Here is a 27521-nt window from a genome sequence, read left to right as displayed (position 1 = left end):
ATAGAATGCAGAAAAACAAACACTGGATCCCAGATAGCATATTTTCAATAAATGTGGGATGAACACAAATATATAAAAGGGCTACTCACAAAGGCAGGGGCAACCATCCACTTGAAGCAGGTGGAGACAATGAACCTGACTCCAATCAGGGTTTCCAACCAGGACTGGGGGTGGTTGCTCTCTTTGAAGGTAAAAAGCTGGCTCTCACAATGGCATAGACCTTGTGAGACCAGACCAAACTCCTCACACCACTGTTCAGCACAATAAGGGTAAAGAGGCACGCAGGTGTATATAAAACTAGGTTAAAAACAACAGTAAAACTCAAAAGAAGGAGTGAGTTGGCTTACCTCAAAAATGACAGTCTCTTGGGACAAGACTGTCATTTTTGAGGTAAGCCACCTCACTCCTAATGGACCTATGGAAATTCTCAGAGGAAATTTTGAATAATCTGTCAATGGGTCCAGCAGGAATGTAGTAGTTATATCTGGCCAGGTGGTTGCTGTTTATCCAAGCCAGAAAAGCTCAGGTGAAGAAAAAAAACCCTTGCTCTTATTTACTGTTGAGCAGGGGCGGCTCCAGGAATTTTTTTTAGGGAGTGCTATGCAGGTGCTGGAGCTCTGGTCTATGCACTGGAAAGTGGGTGTGTATAGGTAATATAGTTGCCCCAGTATAGGTAGTATAATTGCCCAGTATAGGTAGTATAGTTGCCCCAGTATAGGTAATATTGCCCCAGTATAGGTAGTATAGTTGCCCCAGTATAGGTAGTATAGCTGCCCCAGTATGGGTAGTATAGCTGCCCCAGCATAAGTAGTATAGCTGCCCCATTGTAGGTAGTATAGCTGCCCCAGTATGGGTAGTATAGCTGCCCCAGCATAGGTAGTATAGCTGCCCCAGTGTAGGTAGTATAGCTGCCCCATTATGGGTAGAAGAGCTGCCCCAGTATGGGTAGTATAGCTGCCCCAGCATAGGTAGTATAGCTGCCCCAGTGTAGGTAGTATAGCTGCCCCATTATGGGTAGAAGAGCTGCCCCAGTATGGGTAGTAGAGCTGCCCAAGTATAGGTAGTAGAGCTGCCCCAGTATGGGTAATAGAGATGCCCCAGTATAGGTAGTAGAGCTGCCCCAATATAGGTAGTATAGCTGCCCCAGTATAGGTAGTAGAGCTGCCCCAATATAGGTAGTACAGCTGCCCCAGTATAGGTAGTAGAGCTGCCCCAGAATAGGTAGTAGAGCTGCCCTAGCTACACAGGGTGCTTGGACTATTTTTGGGGGTGCTTCAGCACCCCAAAGCACCCTTCTGGCACCACCCATGCTGTTGAGACATATAAAGTACATATATCTTCTTTTATTTTAGAAGCAGGCATACATGATACATTTCATTATTATTTTTTTTACATCGGTGTGGGTATTTTTATTACTATTTACCATTTGTCCGAATGAATTGGGGGTCTAAAAAAAGACTACTTTTACTCAATTATCTAACAACCTAGAAGGCCAGCCACTGCAGTGCAGACATCATATCATGACACAGCTGAGGCACACTCGATTGGCCTGTGGAAGCGATTGATAGACAGCAAAACACGTTGTCTTAAGTGCTTTTTTTAAGGAAGTTTTGAACCTATACTCGTTTATAACATTTGTTTTTTCTAAAATACAAAGCAGCATCCTCTGAGATTTTCTGGCAGTCATTGCAGCCATTACATGTGACATCTCAGCTTGTAGCGATGGGTAAGGAGTGATTAAATCCGCCACATGATAATGCAGGTCCACGCTGTCACAGGACCCCTAGTGGCCGGACCGCACAATGCCTTCCAATCGGTTTCAGCGCACAGACCATGCAAGCTGTGTAGCAGCCCTTTTTCTACATTATCATGCAAGCTGTGGTTGCAATCGGTGCGCAGAAACCGCTGGAATTTTGGCAGCAGACCGACTAGAAGGGAGCCTGTGAGTTACGGTAATTACAAATTACACACTATTTCAGGGTATAACTGCCATCACCTCTGTTACCATGGGACAGAGGAGCCCACTGACTGGCTGATTCTAGACCTGCAAATAAAAACGGGTAAACATACTCTATTCTGTCTAGCTAGCAACAATAGTAGCGACTCTTCAGAAGTCGGGGTTCAGTTTGTGCGGCTGAACAGCAGGGTAGCTGAATAAACAAATGACGTAGCGTCGTTTATTAAAACGCAATATAAATAATTAATATATACAGAAAATTATTAAAATCAAGAATTATAGAAACATTAATAGCCAGTATGAAAATAAAAGGGAGAAAATACTTAGAGTTCGTTGGAAATATGTCCTTCTGGGAAAACTCATGAAGAGCCACAAACCCCCTTAGAATATGAGATGAATCCTCCCCTTGTCCTGGGGACCAGAAATCATATCTAACCATATATGGGCTCTATCTCACAGAACCATACAGGTCAGGGCAGATTTACTAACATTTTCAGATCCGTCCCGATTTACCCAGCACCCTGATACCAGACATGAGGGGTAGGACTCCTGTGGTATCACCAGGGCACTTTCGAACTGCCTAACTGACAGTCTTTACCTCAGAATGTTCTGAAACTTTCTCAGTACCAGCGCCAGACAAAGCCTGACCCACTCTGTGAGTTTGGAGGGCCTAGCAGCCTTGAAATACAGGAAATATGACAAATATAGCAGTTTATGGATTATTATATACATCTGGGATTTACAGCAGGTCAGGTCTGGGTGAGTGGCTCTTTGAAGCTTAGGACAGCAGGCTACGTGTCAGCTTCCCTGCTGAGATTGTAGCTGGAGAGTCTGACTCTTTCTCCAGTAAATTGGTTCTGTCAGGCTGCTTATCTGACTTCATCTGATGGATGGGCCCTTAGCACAGCTGGGTGCCTGGGACACTCTGCTGCAGGCTTCCTGCCATTTGGTCAAAGGAAAAAAAACTGTCTTTTAAAAGAAGGAATGTCATTTTCTGATCGCTGCAATGACTGGGCAAATCTAACCAAGAAGCGATCAGAAAATTTACTGCGCCAATCTTCCCGATTCGCCTGCGTTTCTCACGGCTGTTCCATGACACACGCACACCAACCAGTGGGCACAAACAGAGACAATTTTAAGAGAAGCAGTCAGCCATAATATCTCAGAAAAAAAAAACATTTATAAGTAGATAAATACTTGCTCTACTTACATAACATATGTATTGAACTGTCCATTCTTTGATTTTAGTGATTTTTCTATAGTAAAAAAGGAGAACATCCTTCTTAGGATTCTCCATTTTAACTGTGTATATCCATAGGCCAATCCTGATGTAATTTCCTCCATTACTCTCCTGTGCCTGATTGTGTAGCATTGCCCGCCCTCTTCCCAGTTTTCAGGCACTCCCACCCAGCTCTGCAATAGACAGTGCATTATCTCAGCATGAGAAATATTGTCCAATCAGAGAAGAACAGAGTTGTGTGTGTGTGTGTGTGGGCGGGGGGGGGGGGGGGGGCAGGAAGGAGAGAGGCTTTAGCCAATCAGGCTGCGTTAGTTAAGTCTGAGAGGAAAGTAAAGAGGCAAAAAAAGACAACCCAGCATGCCCTGCAACTTCCATTGTGCTGCAGATGGACCAAATAAAACTGGGAATGTTGTTTTATGGATAAGAAAACTAAGAGTTATTTTTAACTTTTGGATTGCCTGGTTAGCATCCTTATTACTTGTTTACCAAATAAAAATAAATAATTGATTTTTGATCTTATGCCCAACAGTTACACTCTAAATACAATAGTGGATCAATGGTGTACTACACTGCATACTTTGCTCAGCCTTTTAGTTCTCAACCATGTGTCATCTCAGTATACTGGTTTTCCAAAGTGATTTGTTTTCCCTCGCAATAGTCTATTTAATCCCATGACTACTGAGGATGTCTAATTATAATTCTTTCCTCTGTTTTGTCTCAACCTATGCACAAGAAGATTAACAACATTTTTCTGGTCAAGTACTTGAAGAACTACCACAAGAATTCCTTAGCAGTGTGGCATGAGCTGAAGACATCAGAAGCACTTTACACTTCTCCAAATGTCCTACTTCCCAGGAGTGTTTTTTTTTCTAGCTTCTAACATGTCTTTATTTATGGCATGTGAAATGGATTTATGCTTTTCTTATTACTCTTAAATATTGTTTTCTGCCTAACTGCAAGCTTCCAGATCTGTACAGCAGCAACCCTCTAAAAACCTGGTACCCACATAAGACTATCTTTCCTTTTGGCCAAGTAAGCATATTCTTCCCTATACAGAGGAACAGGAGACTAATACCCATAGTCGCAGAAGATGAATGTCAATATGCTGAAACTGCAGCCAGTTGATATTCCTCCTAGTAGTGTTGCTTCTGAGAAACAGTACAGTTGCATAATCACTGCCCAAACTCACAAATGAGTAGACTGGGTAATAATTGCCTGACTTTTGAACGAAGCTTTTTAAGACAAAGGAGGAACTCTGACACAGAAGGATCTGTCCAAAGAACAATATTGCATGTACATCATGTAAATTGTACCTTAAAATCAGTTTAATATTGTCAGAAGTACACTGCAATCCAAATTATTATGCACATTGTACTTAAAGAGACTCCGTAACAAAAATTTCATCCTGTTTTTTATCATCCTACAAGTTCCAAAAGCTATTCTAATGTGTTCTGGCTTTTTGCAGCACGTTCTACTATCACCATCTCTGTAATAAATCAACTTATCTCTCTCTTGTCAGACTTGTCAGCCTATGTCTGGAAGGCTGCCAAGTTCTTCAGTATTGTGGTTCTGTGATGCATCTCCCCCCTCCAGGCCTCTCTCTGCACACTGCCTGTGTATTATTTAGATTAGGACAGCTTCTCTCTTCTCTCTTATCTTTGACAAGCTGGATAAATCCTCCTCTGAGCTGGCTGGGCTTTCACATACTGAGGAATTACATACAGGCAGAGCTGTCTGCACTCTGCAGGAAGAAACAGCCTGACACTTCAGTGGAAGATAGCTGCAGGGGGAAAGAAACACACAAATGATCTCTTGAGATTCAAAAGGAAGGGTGTATACAGCCTGCTTGTGTATGAATGTATTTTCTATGTGTGGACATACTGTACATCAACCTACTTCCTGTTTTGGTGGCCATTTTGTTTGTTTATAAACAAACTTTTTAAAACTGTTTTTAACCACTTTTAATGCTGCGAGGAGTGGCGAAATTGTGACAGAGGGTAATAGGAGATGTCCCCTAACGCACTGGTATGTTTACTTTTGTGCGATTTTAACAATACAGATTCTCTTTAAGTGTCATAAAGTCAGTTATGCAATAACCTATATGGTATATAGTACAAAGAGGTATCTTATTTCTCCAGATGACAAACCACTAAAAAAGTGGGGTATTTTTTTGATGGGATTTATTCAAGTGTGATAATAAAAGCCAAAGGGCCATATTCTATTGCTGAACTCGCCAGCGCTAAGCACTGGCGAGTTCTTAACTCAGGCAATGGGGGCATCGCCTAATCTTACTAAACTTTAGACCCCCCCCCCCCCAAGCGGAAAAAAACTTGCTTGGGCGATATAATCGTCCAGCGAGTTCTTAACACAGTATCCAATTACCCTGTTCATGCCTCCGGGAAGCGATGCTTCCCGGCAGACATGAGCGTTAGCTTAGACCTGCAAAAAGCAGGTCTAAACCAGCTAACGCACGTCATCGCCGTGATAAGGAGACCCCTAGAGCTCCCCGTCGGGTCGCCGCACACTTTAGAAGCCCCTGCGCAGCTCTGCAAAGGCTCCCCTGTCATTATACGTACCGCCGCCGATCACCCGACGCCTCTCGCCGCAAATTCCATCACCTAATTACAGTGTATCTAACACTGTAATTACTGTCTGCATAGGAGCCCGGGCAAAGCATCTTTGACTCTACAGCCGGGCTCCCCATTGGTCCGCTGTCTGAACCAATAAAATGGCTCAGACAGCGGACCAATGGGGAGCCCGGCTGCATATTCAAATATGCTTTGCCCGGGCTCCTATGCAGACAGTAATTACAGTGTTAGATACACTGTAATTATGTAATGGATTTTGCGGCGAGAGGCGTCAGGTGATCGGCGGCGGTACGTATAATGACAGGGGAGCCTTTGCAGAGCTGCGCGGGGGCTTCTAAAGTGTGTGGCGACCCGACGGGGAGCTCTGGGGGTCTCCTTATTAAAGGAGACCCCCAGATACTGCGGCGGAAGATGGCGGTGATGTTTGGCAGGCGAGTGCGCATGTGTGGGGAGTGAGGCCAGCACCACAGCGCCTGAGTAATGCTCCCTAACGATCGGCCATCGCGTGAAGGATATGGGCAATAGGATGTGCCGGTAATCCTCGCGCGATGGCTAGGTGATAAGTAGCTCGCATCTGCAAGCTACTTATCACCTTGAATAGGATATGGCCCAATGTGTTTCATTGGTCTCAGCATGTTTCCTCAGGTCAGTAAAACAACAAGGCCCCCACACTCCACACACAGTTATATAAAAGGCACTTTTACTGATTTGTTGTTTTAAGGACCTGAAAAAGCAGGTTGAGACTCATGAAACGCTTTGTCATTTATTATCATGCTTGAATAAATCCTATCCAAAAATATCCCACTTTTTGGTCGTTTGTCATCTGGAGAGGTAAGAGACCTCTTTGTATACTATATACTATATATATTACTGCATACCCAACTTGAATTTTTGAAACGTTTGGCTGCCTCCACCTTCCCCCTGTTGTATCGATCATACCACCTTGGGAGGTGTTTTTTTACCTTTTTGGTTTGGCGTCACCCACAACTACAAAAGGATCCTAGGTTCTGGCAGGACCTGGAATACTGAGTGGGAACAGTAATTTCCCCACAGGAGATATACAGTGGTTGCAGGGACTGCAACCGACCTTTGTGAGTATAATCACTTAAATTTGAGTACCACCAAATAACCTACATTACTGCACCATTTGGCTCCTGGTCTCTCCCTATTACACAGGTGACCAGGGCTTCTCCTTTTAAGGACAACCTCAGGGACTTACTATCCTATAAAGATTTTTTTTTTTCCAATTAAACTCCTGCATGATATTGTGTCTCAAGGCTTTTTTGATCACTGAAATCAATCTTGGACACCTGTGATAATTAGTTTGCCAGGTGAGCCCAGTGAAAGGAAAAACTATTAAAGAAGTTCCACATTATTAAGTAGACCACCATTTTCAAGCAATATGAAAATAAAAATGATCTCTCTGCTGCGGAAACGTTGAATGCCTAGGAACATGATGCAATGTCAGTGCATTTCCTTAAAGAGTTTTAAAGGTTGCAATCTATACATAGAAACTAATAACTACTCCATTCTCCTCCACCTTGACCTTACAGCAGCTTTTGACACAGTGGGATCCCCCCCCCCCCCTCCAGGGCTCGGTCCTTGGTCCCCTACTGTTCTCTCTATACACATCATCCATTGGAAAGGCTATCTCCTCCATGGGTTTTAACTATCATCTGTATGCAGATGACACCCAGATCTACCTTCACACCCCTGACCTATCCACCACTACCATGGACAAGGTCTCCTGGATCAGCCATCTCCTCCTGGATGTCTAGCTTAGGCCATGCACCCTTTAACCTCGCGTCTACATTTACTCCTTACTAAAAAACCTAATTGTGCACTGCCTGTACATATACTGTATACTTCCCCACCTCTTGTTTCCACCCCATCCTTTAGATTGTAAGCTCGCAAGGGCAGGACTTTCTCACTCTTTTGTGTCGTGGAATGTTATTAATTTAATTGCTTGCACTCTGTTATACATTTATACATTTTAGTCATCATGTTAAAATTGCTATTGTAATCACCAGTTCTGTATTTTGTACCAGTGTTCATATTTGATGTACATCATTGTCTGTAACATTACGTATCCCTTGTTTGTTTTATTACATTGTACAGCGCCACAGAATATGTTGGTGCTTTATAAATAAATAATAATAGGTTCCTGAAACTAAACTTAGATAAAACGGAATGTATGATCTTTCCACCCCGGCCATCCCTGACCCTCCAATAAGAGCACATCACTGTTAACCACACTACCATTTGCCCTACGTCTCAAGCCCGCTGTCTGGGTGTCACCCTGGACTCGGCACTCTCCTTCACCTCCCACATCCAAAACCTCACAAAGTCCAGCAACTTCAACCTCTACAACATTTGCAAGATCAGCCTTTTCCTAACCTCTGTCACCACCTCCTCATCCATGCCCTTATAATTTCCCACCTTGACTACTGCAGTGCCCTTCTGTCTGGTCTCCCTATGACCCAAATTGCCCCGCTGCAGTCCGTCATGAATGTGGCAGCCAGAATAATCCACTCTTCCCATCACTCCACCATGGCGGCTCCCCTCTGTGCATCCTTCCACTGGCTTCCTATCCAGTCCAGAATTAGATTCAAGATACTGTGTCTGACCTACAAATCTATCCACAAAACCTGTCCAACCTACATTTACTCAGAGGTACACACCTAGCCGCTCACTCCGCTCCTCCAATTAACTTTGCTTGACTGCACCCCCATCATCCATGCATGCCTCCAGGACTTCTCAAGAGCTGCTCCTCTATGGAACTCCCTACCTCCCCAGAAGGGTTTCCCTCTCCTTCAACATCTTCTAGAAGGCCCTCAAAATGCACCTTTTCACTCTGGCCTACCCCTATCACTGGTGCTCTAAACTCGCAGCTGAAGTCTGGTCCCCTACCTTTCGTGTCCATACCTTTCTCTCTAGATTGTAAGCCTTCGGCGGGGTCCTCCTCCTTGTGTCTCCTACCTGTTCATGCACCTCCCCATCCTGTGGATCTGAGTGACTCTTCAGTGAACTCGACTTGCCTAATCTCCATGCTCCCATCCAGTGATTGACTAAGCATTACCTTGTACTCATACTATGCTGCATGTTCTGGTTTGCATGAATTCCTATAGTGTCTTATTGCTGTACAGTATGTCACCCCTAAATATTGTCTGTAACCTTAACTAATGTCCAGCACTGTGTAATATGTTGGCGCTTTATAAATACAATAATAAAAATTAACTAAACACAGATTGGTAACAGCCCAGAATAAATAGCTAACCAAACCATCTTAGAGAGAGGAGTGATTTAAAGAGCAAGCAAAAAAGAAGCAAAGTTGTGTTCATTCCAAACATTTAATTCCATGAAATTCCTGTTTTTCAGACCGGCAGACACACAAGTTGACAAATAAATAACCCATCCTTAGCATCAGGGAAACCGAATCCAACATTGCTACAGCAAAGCCATAGACTGCAAGGGGAAGCAGGGGATTACACAACCACTTCAATGCATTTATCCTGGCATCCTGCCGACAGTTTCTTTCGCCACCAAAATGTAGGTCAATCAAGCTTCACAACTATTCCTTGTTGTGATGTCCTTTGTGTTCTTTCTTCTTCCCCTCCCCCGTATATATACACATACTGTAAAAAGACAATGTCTGTGTGTGTGCATATATACAGAGTATATATATATATATATATATATATATATATATATATATATATAATTTTTTTCCTTTTTACCATGGTTTATCGAGGCATCAATCTGTACCTAGACATTGCATACAGTCTTGTAACGTGAGCAACAGCATTCATACCCCAGTTTTTTATCCAAGAGAAGTGGCTTTGGGCTTGATTCACAAACGTGTGGGAATTTTGCCATGCACAGACATCGCATGGCAATATTACCCTCACAACCGGCTCTGTGTGTACCACAAGTTACTCTATTAGCGTGACCTGCAGTACTCGACTAGCGTGACCGTTGCTAATGTTACACACGCTACTAACAGTAACGTTCATTAGTGACACACGTTACCATAGAACTGATGGAAGGCTGGACAGTTTCAGAAGCTGTGGTAGCTGTGATTGCAAATACTTAAAGCAACCTGGCGCAGACAACAAGAAATGGCATATGATGGAAAAAATACACAGTTAAAGTTATGTCAAAACATTTTAGTCGTTTTAATGGTTTGTACCATGGAATTCTGAGAAAAAACAAACAACACTAGCTAAAAGTGAATTGAGCCTCCGAGTCTTCTATTGGTCACTGAATCCATCGGTCACTCTAAGGACCAAAACAGAGGTGAAAGAAAGTGGAGTCCACATTAAAAAGCAAAATAATTCGTGTCCATGTTATTATTTCAGCAATATCTGTATTTTTCTGTAGATACTGCGCATTCTGACAAGCCATACTTGAAAGGCAATTAGATAAAGAGAGTGGCTGTAGATATAGCAAAGCCATGCCATGCTGGTGTTGGACAAACTCGCTGCAGTGCTGTTTGTTGGATTAACATGATCAGTGAACTGCTTGGGTTGCGGTTTGCCAGTTGCCTGATAAACCTGCAAGTTAGCATCAGTGGGTTCAGGGGTTTGCTATGCTAATCTGCAAATATTGACGTAAATGTGGGTTGCCCTCTGAACTCCAACTGTGCTGGCTGCCGGCTCAGCCGTGACCTCTCCTTATTATATAAATATTTATTGCCCATACATGATTATCCTATTGCAACCACTGTGTTCCGTTGTTGTACTTCTCTCTGTCTCTATCTAGTGAGTTGAATCATTGTCGTTTTACTAAGCTCCAAAATAATCATTGATATATCTGTGCAACCATTGTTCTCTGCTAATGTCTTGCTATCAACCCCCCTAAAAACCATTGGGGCTGCTACATTTAGCTGACAGGGTCAGCGAGATGTTGGGTCTCCTTCCTGCAGACTGACAATTCACAGACCTGTGGGCGAGGCTGGTTTGGATATGTAGGCTTGTATTGTTTCGCACACACTCGTGAATTAAACCATGATGACACCCAGGAGTGCTGCAGCTTATAGAAGAGGGATGACACCCCCTATATGACATCAAATAAGGCAGGAAGCTGGCACATCCAATATAATTCTTTATTTGTTTTGTATAAAAAAGAAGTTTTGAATCAGGATGATACCATTCATTGGCTAACTTATAAGAGTAAGCAAGCTTTCGGCTATGTAGCCTTCATCAGACTCAATCCTGTTTGCTTACAAGCTGATGGAACAGATAGCCAAATACATGCAACATCAAAAGGAGATACATAGATTTTTTTGCAGGCATAAATACATGTCATTAAGATAATATAAATGAAACAGAACATCTAAATGGGGTGAGAGGTTGATTGCTGATTAATAGATGAGACCCCTTGTTTACACACCAATTGGGACTCAGACTGTCACAGAGGAGACATTGTAAATTCCGAGTTCACACGTTTAGCTACAAGCACAGTGGATGCAATATAGGCTTAGAAAGAGTTATGGCCTTAAATATCATCACCCTCATACCAATATAAATGTTTTGTCCTTATTCAAGCCTTTTCCCACAGTTTAGAACCAAGTTATAATTTTTGTCTCTGCTATTAATCTATCTTTTGACAATTTGAAGCCACCCTTCAGGGCAGTGACACGAAGATCATTCAAGCTGTGCCCGCTGTACTATTTTGTATTAAAAAAAAAATCTATTTTTTATACAAAATTAATAAAGAATTATATTGGATGTGCCAGCTTCCTGCCTTACTTGGTGTGGATATAACAAAGGGGCCACACTGCCTTTTTCTGATTTGGGGTTTTTTGTTTTTTTTACAGAAAAAATGCCTGAGTGAGCCCAGCAATGGTAGCGTAATATAACAGGAGCACTACTGGACTGTGCAATAAATGTTTTCTCTAGGTTTAAAAATGCTTCTTAAACCTCACATGGTGAACAATGTGCCTGCAGATGAAAAGCTGTTCAGAATCTATTGCCTCTAAAATTGCTTGAGATCTTTTTTTTTAGCTCTAAAGTGTCCAATAGAAGAAATTCAGATGTAAAACTCCAGGGACTGGAAAGAAAAGAATCAGAATCAGAATAAGTTTATTCGCCAAGTGTGACAAACATCACACCTGGAATTTTTTGTGGTACACAACGGCATGGAAAGCTGTTTTTACAGATATGAGGCATTTGGCACGATCAGATGTAAAGAGTAGAAAGGTAGAAACGAGAGTTAGCAGCAGAATACAGACAGCATAAACCTTACACATAACAAAACAATCTAAAAAGTATCCTTAACAATACATCCTGACGAGCATAGAAGCATACTAAACATTACAACATGGCACACCAAGGACATTGTAAAACATGATTTGGGCAGCACATTCTAGAAGCAGAAAGATTACAAGTACGAGTATGCTAAACCATTTCAAGCATACGTGATGATTTGGGCAGCGGAGCAAGGCTAGGGGGTTTTGCGAGGGTGGTGGCTCAAGTTCAGCAGGAGGACAGCTTGGGGAAAGAAGGTGCTTAAATGCCTGGAGGTCTTGGTGGGGATGGACCTGTAGCGGCGGCCCGATGGCAGGCGGTCGAACTTGCAGCTGCCGGGGTGAGTTAGGTCGTTCCGTATCCTGTTTGCCCTGGACCACAGTCTGGAGCTGTGTAGGAGGTCTAGAGGTGGAAGAGGTGACCCTATGATCCTCTCTGCGGCATTGATAGCTCTCTGGAGCTTGAGGCTATCCCTCGCGGTAGCGCCTGCGTACCAGACGATGATGGAGGAGCAAAGAATAGACTCAATAGTGGCAGTATTTTAAAGTACACATCAGCTCCCGCGGCATCCCAAATTTCCTCAGCTGCCTCAGGAAGAACAACCTCTGCTGAGCCTTCTTTTGTATCTTGGAGGTGTTCTCAGCCCACTTTAGGTCATTTGTGATGGTGGTACCTAGGAAGCGAACGCTCGACACCACGGAGACGTCAGTGCCTTCAATGGAGACTGGAATGGGTGTGGGAGGGCGCCTTTTGAAGTCCACTATCAAAAGAGGGATTCAGAACACCAGGGCCCATATGCAATTAACTTTTTCTCCTTTGTTTTCTCCTAGGTGATATTTTCAAAATTGTCATTTGTCAATAAAATGCCTTTTAAACCACCAGCAAGCAAGAAAATACCCAGAATAATTTAGATAGCACATTTTCACCTACTTTTTGGTACTTTTAAGTTGCCAAGTGCTGAAAAATTACTTTAAATAGAAAATGAAAAATGATTCCCTAGGAGAAAACTCAGGAGAAAAAGTGAATTGTATATGGGCCCAGGAGTGTCAATATGGTGTAGCCTTTCTGGATGTAGGACTATCATTATTTAAGCAAATACTATTTACAGACATGTGTTGCTAATAGGCAACCACTGTAACGAGCATGTAGAGAATTCCGTCTCCACGCGGATCTGATGTCTTCCTTTGGATCTGGTGGGTTGCATCCAAAAAACAAAAAAAAAGTAACCACTGGATCTGTTATTACAGGGGGTACCCCTCGTAGGAGGGGTTTGGACTATACAAAGTGGGAGAAGGTGCCACAAAATGCAAAGGACAGGATGTAAATGGAATAAATCAAAACAATCTTAATTCAGTACAAAGGTTTAAACATATATTTATTGGACAGAAAACAACAATGCATTTTTTGGGACTTGCCACTTCCTCAGGTAATGTAACAGTGTCTTAGGGTATAGCAGCACAGACTCGGAGGGCCTAGATGCCTAAGAGGCCAGGAGTGGTGCTGGCGGACAGGTGGGCACTGGCCTCAGGGGTTTTGAAACAACACTTTTAAACTTGGTGGGGAGACCAGGCAGATGGACAGAGGTGGTGGTGCTCATGCTGAAATCTATCTGAAATCAGTGTGTGGTGTATGGGCAGGCAACAGATCCATCTCTTATCAGATTTGAGCAGAGAGGAATCTATCTTATGGTCGATCTACCCATACATTTACCAGTGTATGGCTACCTTAAGGCTTGCTTGTACTTATCTTTGTCAATCATGAAATTACTGTCAAAATAAAAATTTGAAAATCAAAATAAGAAACATAAGTAACATTGTTTAATTAATTGACCTTTCAGCAATGTCAACTGTGTTCTCATAACACCTAAGCAAGAACTGTTTCACCTTTACTCTCTAAGGGCTGGTGCACACCGAGCGGCTTTTTGGGCGTTTTCAGATCCGCTTGCGGCTGCGGATCTGCTTGGTCAATGTATCTCAATGGGGTGGTGCACACCAGAGCGGCAGGCGTTTTGCAGAAACGAAAAATGCCTGGGTAAGGCATTTTTTGGATTGCGGATGCGTTTCTGCCCCAATGTTACGTATAGGAAAAACGCAAACCGCTCTGAAAAACGCCTGTTCAGAGCGGTTTTGCAGGCGTTTTTGTTACAGAAGCTGTTCAGTAACAGCTTTACTGTAACAATATATGAAATCTACTATACTGAAAACCGCAGCAGCAATCCGCAAAACGCTAGCAAAACGCCTCATAAAAATAAAAAAAAGCGTTTAAAAATCTGCTAGCGTTTTGCGGATCTGCTAGCGGGTTTTGGTGTGCACCAGCCCTAAATGATTATAATTTTAAAAAATGCATTCCTGGTTTTCAAGACCATTTTCCTCTAGTTTTACTGAATAAACCCCATACTGTTATTTCAAGATGCATATAATGCTGCATGTTTTAGTGTACATTTATCAGACGGGCCTGTTTATTTGGGCACTGGTTGATGCTGCTGACATTGAAGATATTGGTAATGTGCTGTTACCGATGTACTGCTATCGGCTTTGTGACAGCGCCTTTGTTGGGTTTTTAGTATATATTTTCCATTGTCCCTGAAAAAAAAAACCTCTGATTCCTAACCCTATTCTCCCTCAAATGAAAACGCCTTCTTAATAACCTAACCCCACCTACACCTTATCCTCTAACATTAATCTTCCTAATTACACCTAACCTTAACTTGGGACCCTAGTCGATACGCACTTTCCGTGGTCTTCCTTGTCCTGTGCTTATTTCAATTGTCACGACTCAACTATTGTATAGCTGAGCACTGGCAACTCGCCTTACAATCTGTAACACCAGTAGTGCTCTTGTATAACATAGCTGAGCAGCAGCACAAAGCTGTAAACCTTGGATCTTCTGAAACCAACAGCCAGTGCCGAACTACCGTTTGGATGTAACTGCCTATTGTGTAGCTGAGCACTGTCACCCAAATTACACAACCTATACCAAATAGCCACAACATTGCATTACATTCTATGCAAGACCTAATTTTAAAATGCTAATGTGGCAGCTATTTTACCTTTTTTGCAATAAGTTTAATAAAAACATGTTTAGGGATAAAATTAGACCCATGTCTCAGAATATAATGCTGTCCTTGTAGCATTACAGTGTTACATATATTCAGAAACCAATATGAAAAGACTCTCTGTAACAGACTGTTCTTTATAACATAAGATGGCATCTGCCATGGATTAAACACAGACTGAGCTTTTGAACAGAGGATACCTGAGAATAACTCAGGTATCCTCTGAGTCCATTAATCCATAGTGATCTGGCATTCATATCTTACTAATATAAATGCGAAAGTTTGGATATTTGTTACTCAATCACGCAACAATGGCAGAACGGATTTGAATGAAATTTGGCACACACATAGTACATTACCTGGAATAACATATAGAATATATTTTATCCCCATAAGAGTGTGGGCGGAGACAAATACACATTTCACTGGGAAAATGTAAACTGCAGCCATTCTTACACTGTTAATGGCAGGCTTCTCAAACTTTGCACAGTTGGTCATTGGGTGTCTGGGATTAATATTCAGAAAAGTGGTTGGAGCCTACAAAAGCCAATCAAAATTCACCTATTGATTTTCAAGGGGAATTGTAACGATTTGTGTCAGCAAGAGGCAGAATTCTGATTATTAGGTGATCTGCAGTATCACCAATAATGCAGATATATACCTGATTATAAGGTGATCTGCAGAATCACCTATAATGCTGGTATATCAGAAGCTGCCGTGACAACAAATACAAAAGGTGTAACAGGTGTAACGTGCTTGGTGTAACAGTAATACTGATAAGTTTGGCAGGACCTCACCAGAGGAGCTGGTGGGTGCTATCAGTAAAGAACCTCACCAGTGACAAGGGCTCACTGGTGAGTGGAGAGCAGAACCTCACCAGAGGAGCTGGTGGGAACTATCAGTAATGAACCTCACCAGTGACAAGGGCTCACTGGTGAGTAGAGTGGTCAGACAGATTGGCAACAGACAGGAAGGTACAGTACAAAATCGGCAAGCAATAGGATGAGAATATCAGGCAGGGTTAGCAACAAGATCAGATGGGCTAAAGTACTAAATCGTAAGGCGAGAGCAAAGTCAGAAGAGAGCCAGAGTCATACACAGAATATCAAACAATATATATCAAACAGTAATAAATCCTAGTCTTGTGTGAAATCCCCGGTTTCCTCCCGGATCAAAGCACACCAGATCTATCTAAGGGTCTGAGTGCTAACATGTAGCATTCGCAACAGCAGACACTTTGCAAGTGACTCCAAGCTGCGTAAGAAGCGGAGGAGACCCCTCGGCCACGCCTCCGCTCATCAGCCAATCGGAGACGCCGAGAGTCTCCGCTGACGTCAGCCGACCGGCCTGTCAGATGACGCGCCTCCTTCCCGCATAAAGGTCTCATCTGTGCGCGCGCGCGACAAAGCTACTCTGTGAGCCACTGACAGTCCACTCCTCGGCATGCTAGACGCCGGAGGGACAGGAGACATGCCTGACAGGGAAACTGAAGCAGCTGCGGAGGCATCCAGACTGCCCGCAGCTGCTTCTCCAGGGATTGTTACAGGAATATTTATTGCTGCCATTTTTGCACTGTTAAAAGCATAAGCCTCAAACCTGATACAGTTGATCATTGGGTGACTGGGGTTCAAATTCAGAAAAGAGGGTGGAGCCACAGCCAATGAGATTTGTTTCATTTCAATGCAAATTATTGAAGACCGCAAAGCTGACAAACTAGGACATTGAGAAATTGAGTAATTGTGTGTTAGGGTTAGAAAAATTGGGCTGAGCCAACACCAGCCAAATACATACCCCGGGCAACGCTGGGCCATCAGCTAGTTATTAATATTTTGGCTTTTTATAGTAACATCATCTTTTGTGCTGCTGTGTTGCACAATGTATTTGATGTGATGGGTGCAATCTCAGCCTCATTCTTTACACAAGTTTCCCAACTCACTGGAGAGCTGTCCAAGCACCAGTAATCTAAGGGTACCTGTCACTGGGGCTGGTCAGCTGAATAGCTAACCTTTAATGCCTGGTACACGCCATACAATTTCCTGTCAGATTGACTAGTGGAAACAATAATTTCCGACAGGTCGGATCAGGTTTCAGATTGTTTTTCTGATCATTTCTTTACAAAATCCATAAAAAAAATGATTAAAAACCTGATTGGAAATTATCTTCAACCTGTCAATCTGACAGGAAATTGCATGGTGTGTACCAGGCATAACACAGATCCTTAATTAAAGCTCAACCTGGCTACTTAACTTACTGCTGCAAATCTACCTTTAATTCTGTTTTACTAACTGCCATACCCAAAAAGGAATGCAGCAGATTTGACTCTTCAATTTATTTATTAGTGATCTAGTAGATGCAGTAGAAAGTAATGTTGCTATTTTTGCAGATGATACAAAATTGTGCAGAATCATCAGCTCACATGAATATAGCGACATATTGCAACAGGATCTGGATAGGATGGCTATATGGACACATACATGGCAGATGAAATTCAATGTTGAAAAATCTAAAGTCATGCATTTTGGTCATACCAATGGTCTAGCACCATACAAAATAAACAGGATAGAGATGGGGACATCAAACTTGGAGAAGGACTTAGGGGTACTTATCGACAGATCGTACTCAATGCCAAGCTGCTGTAGCTAAAGCTAATAAAATTTTGGGATGCATTAAAAGGGAAATAAAAACTTGAGATGCTAGCATAATATTGCCCCTGTTTAACTCTCTAGTAAGGCCACATCTGGAATATGGAATTCAGTTCTGGGCACCACAGTACATGAAAGATGTTGCAGTTTTAGAGCAGGTGCAGAGACGAGCAACAAAATTGATATGAGGGATGGAAGGTCTCACCAAGAAAGGTTAGATAAACTGGGTTTATTTAGTCTGGAGAAAAGACACCTTAGAGGGGATCTAATTAACATGTATAAATACATCAGAGGGCAATATAAAAGCTAAGCAGATGAGCTTTTTTGTCCTTAGGCTGTCACAAAGGATTAGAAGACATGGAGGAAAATGTTTTAGCCATTTATTTAGAAAAGGGTTCTTTACAGTAAGAGTGATTAAGATGTGGAATGCATTGCCACAGGAAGTAGTTATGGCAAATTCTATATCTGCATTTAAAGGGGGCTTAGATGCTTTCCTTGCGTTGAAAGACATCCATGACTATAATTACTAGGTAATGCCTAGTGGTATTGATTCAGGGATTTTATCTGATTGCCATCTGGAGTCGGAAAGGAATTTTTTCCCCTTTTGGGGCTAATTGGACCATGCCTTGTAAAGGGATTTTTTTTGCCTTCCTCTGGATCAACAGGGATATGTGAGGGAACGGGTTGGTGTTGTACTTTAGTTTCTGGTTGAACTCGATGGACGTATGTCTTTTTTCAACCCAAATAACTATGTAATTATGAAACAGTCTGTGTTCCTAAACTTCTATATAGTGCATTTCAGAGATTCAGCTTAATATTTTTATTTTTAATTATAAAAAAACAAAAAACAGTGCAAATATTTACAGAAAAAGCATTCTAAAACAAACATATAAAACCGTAAAAATAAAGAGAATCACATTTGACATGTACAGTGCTAACATGAACCCAAACATTTTTCACTGTCTCCACAGTGTAATCAAAAGACTTTCTATATGAGTTATTCACATTGTCATGTAGGGTTTCTGTGTCATACACAAAACTTTAGTAAACATTTAGGTAACAAAGTCTCTCTCTAATGGTGTCTACTAGGTGAATTTCCAATTTCTATGTAATAATGTAATAATCCTAAATCCATTTTGTTTTTCTGTGTGCTCTTTAACGTTTTAAATAAAAAAAGCACATAATAAATCATTCAAAAAATAAATAAAAATCTGGCAAATGTCAACATATGATAAACAGAAGCCCACAAACTGAAGCTCAAGAATAACCCTAGTCATGCAGCAAGAAATAAACCCTATGCACACAAGTCATTCCATTAAAGAATGCATAAAATGCAAATTGATTTCTATTTTTCAGTGTACAGAATTTTGGTTGAAAGAAAACTTAGTCAGATAAGTCAGATAACAACACTAGTATTATTCCAGAAATGATCTGATACAGGTTTCTTTGAGAGTTAGGCAGAGTTTATGAGTTAATTTACAGTGTTTTGGCCACCTATCAACAGTAACCAGTTACCCACTGTCTGTCTGTCTGTCAACTGCTGGCAGTGATGATGCACCCATGTGATGATGATTGGTCCCCTGCTGCTAGGTGGATGAACCATGCAGAAACTGCATGGCTCAACTGTGACTGTATGTGTGTTAACGTAGCCTTAGGTTTAGGAGTGTGCTTGCATTAAGAGCACAGAAATTAAGTGATGCTTTCACCAAGAGGCTCACAGGCAATAAACACAGCATGGAAGAAAATACAATAAGGCTGAAATCTTTCTCTATGATTTTGAACTACAACAAGGTGTATGTATTTTTCTTTTTGGAATTGAGATTTAACCTCTTCAGTACCAACAGTATCAGCCCCGTTTTTTGAGAGGAGCTGGTGACCGGCCATCGCATTGGTAACATCATGCGGGTACATCGTCACTGGGGGTGCTGTTACCAATGTGACGGACACATAGGAGGAAGAATATAGAGGCTGTGTATGGATTCCGGTAGGTGAGTTGCTACTGCTCTGTGCCCGTGCTCCCTCCGCCGATGTGCCCACCCTTCCTGCCGCTAAGGGGAGGTGGAAAACCTGATTACCTACAGGAGGGGGGACCCTGGCCACCTATATAGGAGGGGGGACCCTGGCCACCCATTATGGGAGTGGGGACCCTGGCCACCTATAAGGGAGAGGAAGGGCACCCTGGCCACCTATATGGGAGGGGGCATCCAGGATACCTATATACTAGGGCAGGGAGTCTACCGGTGGGATGAGGGCATAATTTTTACACCCTCACCCTGAGAGCTAGGTAGCCGAGAAACTGCCCTTACCAGTACAAATATTGGACACATCATTTGTTTGATTCTTTGCTTTTAGTGATATGAGGTTTTCTCAGATTGTAGCTTTTATACAGGTTACCCAACGTAAACAATTCTAGCATCTTTTTTATACAGACATGGATTTCTTTACCAAATATTTTTATTCCCTAAATTTAACAAAAAAACAAACAAATAAAAAGTTAAATTAGCTAAGAAACCGGGTGCATTATTATTTGTTGTTACTATTAAGATTATTTAAATAGTTTAAATATTATAGTATTATATTTTTATTAGTATTGCTATTATTATGGTTGTTACCACATTCATCTATTGTTAAATTTTTATTATCTCTATTTTATTATAACTATGATTAATGTATGTATTCCTTCCTATTTATTTACAGAAATGCACAGACACTCTAGCCAGTAGCCTATTGCCCTCTCATGCAGCAGAGTTCTGATCCGACTTGCAGCAGTGACTGCTCTCTCCCTGCACATGTGATTGCTGTAATTGGTTAATCTCAGCAATTATACGACTTGGAAAACCTCATTCTCTGCTCTCCTGAGTCCTGAGAGCTTCAGGACCCACCTACAATGTGACAAGGAGTTTTGTAAGTGTTTAGGAGACTGTTATGCCGTGGGATATTTAGGTTGACATTAAAGCAAAACACCAGGCACTGATCTAAACATACCAATGTGCCTAAGTAACACCATTTTGTGTAGCATGCAGCTTTTGCACTAATTCATTTTTTAACTGTGACCAGGTGATATGAAGCAACACAGCCAAAAAAGCTAATAGAGACAGTGCTGCTTTGCTCAGCATCACCAGGATGTCCAAGCTCCAAGACAAATGTAAGTGTCTAAAGAGGTGTGCAGCCTACAGCTAAGAAGGACATCTATTCTGCAGGAAGTTGCTGATGAAAGGGCTTCAGACCTATTACTCCTACTACAAGTGGCTTGTTAGGCATGAGCTTTTCAAGCATATTCTATGCAGGTAAAATAAGCTTAGTCACTGAGTGGCTGAGGAATCATTTTGATTGCCAATTGGTTCCAAGAAATATACTGTATTCAGAAAATGGAGAAGTTCATATTCACCACTAGCTTACATAGCAACCTGGATTGATATTAACCACTTCCCGACCGCCGTATGTACAATTGGCGGCCGGGAAGTGCACCCCGCAAGGACCGCCGTATTGACAATTGGCGGCGGTCCTTGTAGGGGCATGGGCGGAGCGATCGCGTCATCAGTGACGCGATCCTCCGCCTCCGCCTGGCGCCGCTCACCCGCCGCAACATCCCGCCGGCCATACGGAAGCGCCGGCGGGATGTTAACCCGACGATCGCCGCATACAAAGTGTATAATACACTTTGTAATGTTTACAAAGTGTATTATACAAGCTGCCTCCTGCCCTGGTGGTCCCAATGTCCGAGGGACCACCAGGGCAGGCTGCAGCCACCCTAGTCTGCACCAAGCACACTGATTTCCCCCCCCCCTGCCCCAGATCGCCCACAGCACCCATAAGACCCCCCCCTGCCCACCCCCCAGACCCCTGTTTGCACCCTATCACCCCCCTAATCACCCATCAATCACTCCCTGTCACTATCTGTCAACGCTATTTTTTTTTTGTATCCCCCCCCTGCCCCCCGCTCCCTCCTGATCACCCCCCACCCCTCAGATTCTCCCCAGACCCCCCCCCCAGACCCCCCCCCCCCATGTACTGTATGCATCTATCCCCCCTGATCACCTGTCAATCACCTGTCAATCACCTGTCCATCACCTGTCAATCACCCGTCAATCACCCCCTGTCACTGCCACCCATCAATCAGCCCCTAACCTGCCCCTTGCGGGCAATCTGATCACCCCCCCACACCAATAGATCGCCCGCAGATCCGACATCAGATCACCTCCAAAATCCATTGTTTACATCTATTCTCTCCTCTAAACACCCACTAATTACCCATCAATCACCCATCAATCACCCCCTATCACCACCTGTCACTTTTACCTATCAGATCAGACCCTAATCTGCCCCTTGCGGGCACCCAATCACCCGCCCACACGCTCAGATTGCCCTCTGACCCCCCCTTATCAATTCACCAGTGCATTAATTACATCTGTTCTTCCCTGTAATAACCCACTGATCACCTGTCAATCACCTGCCAATCACCTATCACCCATCAATCACCACCTGTCACCCCCTGTCACTGCCACCCATCAATCAGCCCCTAACCTGCCCCTTGCAGGCAATCTGATCACCCACCCACACCATTAGATCGCCCGCAAACCCGCCGTCAGATTACCTCCCAAATGTATTGTTTACATCTGTTATCTTCTCTAAACACCCACTAATTACCCATCAATCACCCCCTATCACCAACCGTCACTGTTACCTATCAGATCAGACCCTAATCTGCCCCTTGCGGGCACCCAATCACCCGCCCACACGCTCAGATTGCCCTCAGACCCCCCCCCCCCCCTTATAAATTCGCCAGTGCATTAATTACATCTGGCCTTCCCTGTAATAACCCACTGATCACCTGTCAATCACCTGCCAATCACCTATCACCCATCAATCACCCCCTGTCACTGCCACCCAACAATCAGCCCCTAACCTGCCCCTTGCGGGCAAACTGATCACCCACCCACACCAATAGATCGCCCGCAGATCCGACATCAGATCACCACCCAAGCGCAGTGTTTCCATCTATTCTCTCCTCTAAACACCCACTAATTACCCATCAATCACCCATCAATCACCCCCTATCACCACCTGTCACTGTTACCCATCAGATCAGACCCTAATCTGCCCCTTGCGGGCACCCAATCGCCCGCCTACACGCTCAGATTGCCCTCAGACCCCCCCTTATCAATTCGCCAGTGCAAAATTTACATCTGTTCTCCCCTGTAATAACCCACTGATTACCTGTCAATCACCTATCAATCACCCATCAATCACCCCCTGTCACTGCCACCCATCAATCACCCCCTGTCACTGCCGCCCATCAATCACCCGCTGTCACTGCCACCCATCAATAAGCCCCTAACCTGCCCCTTGCGGGCAATCTGATCACCCACCCACACCAATAGATCGCCCGCAGATCCGACGTCCGATCACCTCCCAAGTGCAGTGTTTACATCTGTTCTCTACCCTAAACACCCACTAATTACCCATCAATCACCCCCTGTCACTGCTACCTATCAGATTAGACCCCTATCTGCCCCTAGGGCACTCAATCACCCGCCCACACCCTCAGAATGCCCTCAGACCCCAGCCCTGATCACCTCGCCAGTGCATTGCTTGCATCTATTCCCCCCTCTAATCACACCTTGAGACACCCATCAATCACCTCCTGTCACCCCCTAGCACACCTACCCATCAGATCAGGCCCCAATTTGCCCCGTGTGGGCTCCTGATCACTCGGCCAAACCCTCAGATCCCCCTCAGACCCCCTTCCGATCACCTCCCCAGTGCATTGATTGCATCTATTTTCCCCTCTAACCACCCCCTGAGACACCCATCAATCACCTCCTGTCACCCCCCTAGCACTCCTATCCATCAGATCAGGCCCAATACAACCTGTCATCTAAAAGGCCACCCTGCTTATGACCGGTTCCACAAAATTCGCCCCCTCATAGACCACCTGTCATCAAAATTTGCAGATGCTTATACCCCTGAACAGTCATTTTGAGACATTTGGTTTCCAGACTACTCACGGTTTTGGGCCTGTAAAATGCCAGGGCGGTATAGGAACCCCACAAGTGACCCCATTTTAGAAAAAAAGACACCCCAAGGTATTCTGTTAGGTGTATGACGAGTTCATAGAAGATTTTATTTTTTGTCAAAAGTTGATTTTTATTGGTTTTTTTTCACAAAGTGTCATTTTTCACTAACTTGTGACAAAAAATAAAATCTTCTATGAACTCGCCATACACCTAACGGAATACCTTGGGGTGTCTACTTTCTAAAATGGGGTCACTTGTGGGGTTCCTATACTGCCCTTGCATTTTAGGGGCCCTAAACCGCGAGGAGTAGTCTAGAAAACAAATGCCTCAAAATGACCTGTGAATAGGACGTTGGGCCCCTTAGCGCACCTAGGCTGCAAAAAAGTGTCACACATGTGGTACCGCCGTACTCAGGAAAAGTAGTATAATGTGTTTTGGGGTGTATTTTTACACATACCCATGCTGGGTGGGAGAAATTTCTATGTAAATGGACAATTGTGTGTAAAAAAATTAAACAATTGTCATTTACAGAGATATTTCTCCCACTTAGCATGGGTATGTGTAAAAATACACCCCAAAACGCATTATACTACTTCTCCTGAGTACGGCGGTACCACATGTGTGGCACTTTTTTTTACACCCTAAGTACGCTAAGGGGCCCAAAGTCCAATGAGTACCTTTAGGATTTCGCAGGTCATTTTGCGACATTTGGTTTCAAGACTACTCCTCACGGTTTAGGGCCCCTAAAATGCCAGGGCAGTATAGGAACCCCACAAATGACCCCATTCTAGAAAGAAGACACCCAAAGGTATTCCGTACGGAGTATGGTGAGTTCATAGAAGATTTTATTTTTTGTCACAAGTTAGCGGAAAATGACACTTTGTGAAAAAAACAATTAAAATCAATTTCCGCTAACTTGTGACAAAAAAATAAAAACTTCTATGAACTCACCATACTCCTAACGGAATACCTTGGGGTGTCTTCTTTCTAAAATGGGGTCATTTGTGGGGTTCCTATACTGCCCTGGCATTTTAGGGGCCCTAAACCGTGAGGAGTAGTCTTGAAACAAAAATGACCTGTGAAATCCTAAAGGTACTCATTGGACTTTGGGCCCCTTAGTGCACTTAGGGTGCAAAAAAGTGCCACACATGTGGTATCGCCGTACTCGGGAGAAGTAGTATAATGTGTTTTGGGGTGTATTTTTACACATACCCATGCTGGGTGGGAGAAATACTTCTGTAAATGACAATCTTTTGATTTTTTTACACACAATTGTCCATTTACAGAGGTATTTCTCCCCCCCAGCATGGGTATGTGTAAAAATACACCCCAAAACACATTGTACTACTTCTCCCGAGTATGGCGATACCACATGTGTGGCACTTTTTTGCACCCTAACTGCGCTAAAGGGCCCAAAGTCCAATGAGTACCTTTAGGATTTCACAGGTCATTTTGAGAAATTTCGTTTCAAGACTACTCCTCACGGTTTAGGGCCCCTAAAATGCCAGGGCAGTATAGGAACCCCACAAACGACCCCATTTTAGAAAGAAGACACCCCAAGGTATTTCGTTAGTAGTATGGCGAGTTCATAGAAGATTTTATTTTTTGTCACAAGTTAGCGGAAATTGATTTTAATTGTGTTTTTTCACAAAGTGTCATTTTCCACTAACTTTTGACAAAAAATAAAATCTTCTATGAACTCACCATACTCCTAACGGAATACCTTGGGGTGTCTTCTTTCTAAAATGGGGTCATTTGTGGGGTTCCTATACTGCCCTGGCATTTTAGGGGCCCTAAACCGTGAGGAGTAGTCTTGAAACGAAATTTCTCAAAATGACCTGTGAAATCCTAAAGGTACTCATTGGACTTTGGGCCCTTTAGCGCAGTTAGGGTGCAAAAAAGTGCCACACATGTGGTATTGCCGTACTCAGGAGAAGTAGTATAATGTGTTTTGTGGTGTATTTTTACACATACTCATGCTGAGTGGGAGAAAGATCTCTGTAAATGGACAATTGTGTGTAAAAAAAATTAACAAATTGTCATTTACAGAGATATTTCTCCCACCCAGCATGGGTATGTGTAAAAATACACCCCAAAACACATTATACTACTTCTCCTGAGTACGGCAATACCACATGTGTGGCACTTTTTTGCAGCCTAACTGTGCTAAGGGGTCCAAAGTCCAATGAGCCCCTTTAGGCTTTACAGGGGTGCTTACAATTTAGCACCCCCCAAAATGTCAGAACAGTAAACACACCCCACAAATGACCCCATTTTGGAAAGTAGACCCTTCAAGGTATTCAGAGAGGGGCATGGTGAGTCCGTGGCAGATTTCATTTTTTTTTTGTCGCAAGTTAGAAGAAATGGAAACTTTTTTTCTTTTTTTTTTTTCTCACAAAGTGTCATTTTCCGCTTACTTGTGACAAAAAATAATATCTTCTATGAACTCACTATGCCTCTCAGTGAATACTTTGGGATGTCTTCTTTCCAAAATGGGGTAATTTGGGGGGTATTTATACTATCCTGGAATTCTAGCCCCTCATGAAACATGACAGGGGGTCAGAAAAGTCATAGATGCTTGAAAATGAGAAAATTCACTTTTTGCACCATAGTTTGTAAACGCTATAACTTTTACCCAAACCAATAAATATACACTGAATGGTTTTTTTTTTATCAAAAACATGTTTGTCCACATTTTTCGCGCTGCATGTATACAGAAATTTTACTTTATTTGAAAAATGTCAGCACAGAAAGTTAAAAAAATCATTTTTTTGCCAAAATTCATGTCTTTTTTGATGAATATAATAAAAAGTAAAAATCGCAGGAGCAATCAAATAGCACTAAAAGAAAGCTTTATTAGTGACAAGAAAAGGAGCCAAAATTCATTTAGGTGGTAGGTTGTATGAGCGAGCAATAAACCGTGAAAGCTGCAGTGGTCTGAATGGAAAAAAAGTGGCCGGTCCTTAAGGGGTAGAAAGCCCTAGGTCCTCAAGTGGTTAAAGATGGATTTTGAAATGACTAGGTCCAAATCAAATAACCTTATGCTAAGCAATTCACTCCCCAGGACCACAACTGAATGAAGTTTCATACAACAGGAAGACAATAGATGAGACTGGCTTGTGGTTACTAAGGCTCTCCTTCAGTTGCATTATTTTGCAACCTGGAAGGCACTAGAAATCCATTGGCAGCTAAACCGTGCATTTAAAGAGACTTCAGCCAGTACTGCAAAGTACTTAAAGATGCATACCTTTCTGTAGCTTGTGCTCTCCTCTTTCATGATACCCACATAGTTTTCATTTAATTTCAATTTAAAAATCACAGCTGCCATCTTGGCTATGTTATAACTTCCGGGTCTCCCATGTCTTCTCTGTTAGAGAAGTGCATCACTGAATGAAGCAGGAAGAGGAAGTGACACGCATGGCCATTGCAATAGGCTCCTCCAGAGGGATCATAGCACGACTTTGTTGGAAGTCGTCTGGCTTAAAGGCATGCCCTAGAGAGGTGCTCGGAGTCCCTTTAAGTCTTTGAGCTCACCTTCTAACCTACATGCATTTTCTCACAAACTCCCTTTTGTCATGGTTTTTTTTTTGTCTCAATCCCCTATTTTCAAAATTTGAAGTAGTCAGCTGAGATATTGTTTAATTTACCTGTGTGATGTGGAGGTGGGGGGACATTTTTGTTATACCAAACATCTCTTGATGCAATTAAATTAATTGTTTCAGAGAAAGAAAGCAATGTTTCGTAAGCTTATATTACTTTATCTACCTGAAGGCA

The 27521-nt window shown here is 42.9% G+C and overlaps 1 long non-coding RNA gene across 2 annotated transcripts in view; it reads left to right on the top strand.

The window, feature by feature from the left end:
• LOC137536408 (uncharacterized) overlaps window positions 1–27521 on the top strand; it is a 125133-nt gene that overhangs the window by 49509 nt on the left and 48103 nt on the right. For both annotated transcript variants that reach the window (XR_011024558.1, XR_011024557.1), the window contains exon 2: window positions 9164–9334. This is a non-coding gene — a long non-coding RNA (uncharacterized lncRNA). The remainder of the gene's footprint in view (window positions 1–9163; window positions 9335–27521) is intronic.

The sequence above is a fragment of the Hyperolius riggenbachi genome, chromosome 10 (genome assembly GCF_040937935.1).
Source record: "Hyperolius riggenbachi isolate aHypRig1 chromosome 10, aHypRig1.pri, whole genome shotgun sequence".
In the NCBI taxonomy this organism is placed as follows: Eukaryota; Metazoa; Chordata; class Amphibia; order Anura; family Hyperoliidae; genus Hyperolius; species Hyperolius riggenbachi.
The sequence above is the reverse complement of the archived record's forward strand: the minus strand, read 5'-3'. Positions and strand labels throughout refer to the sequence as shown.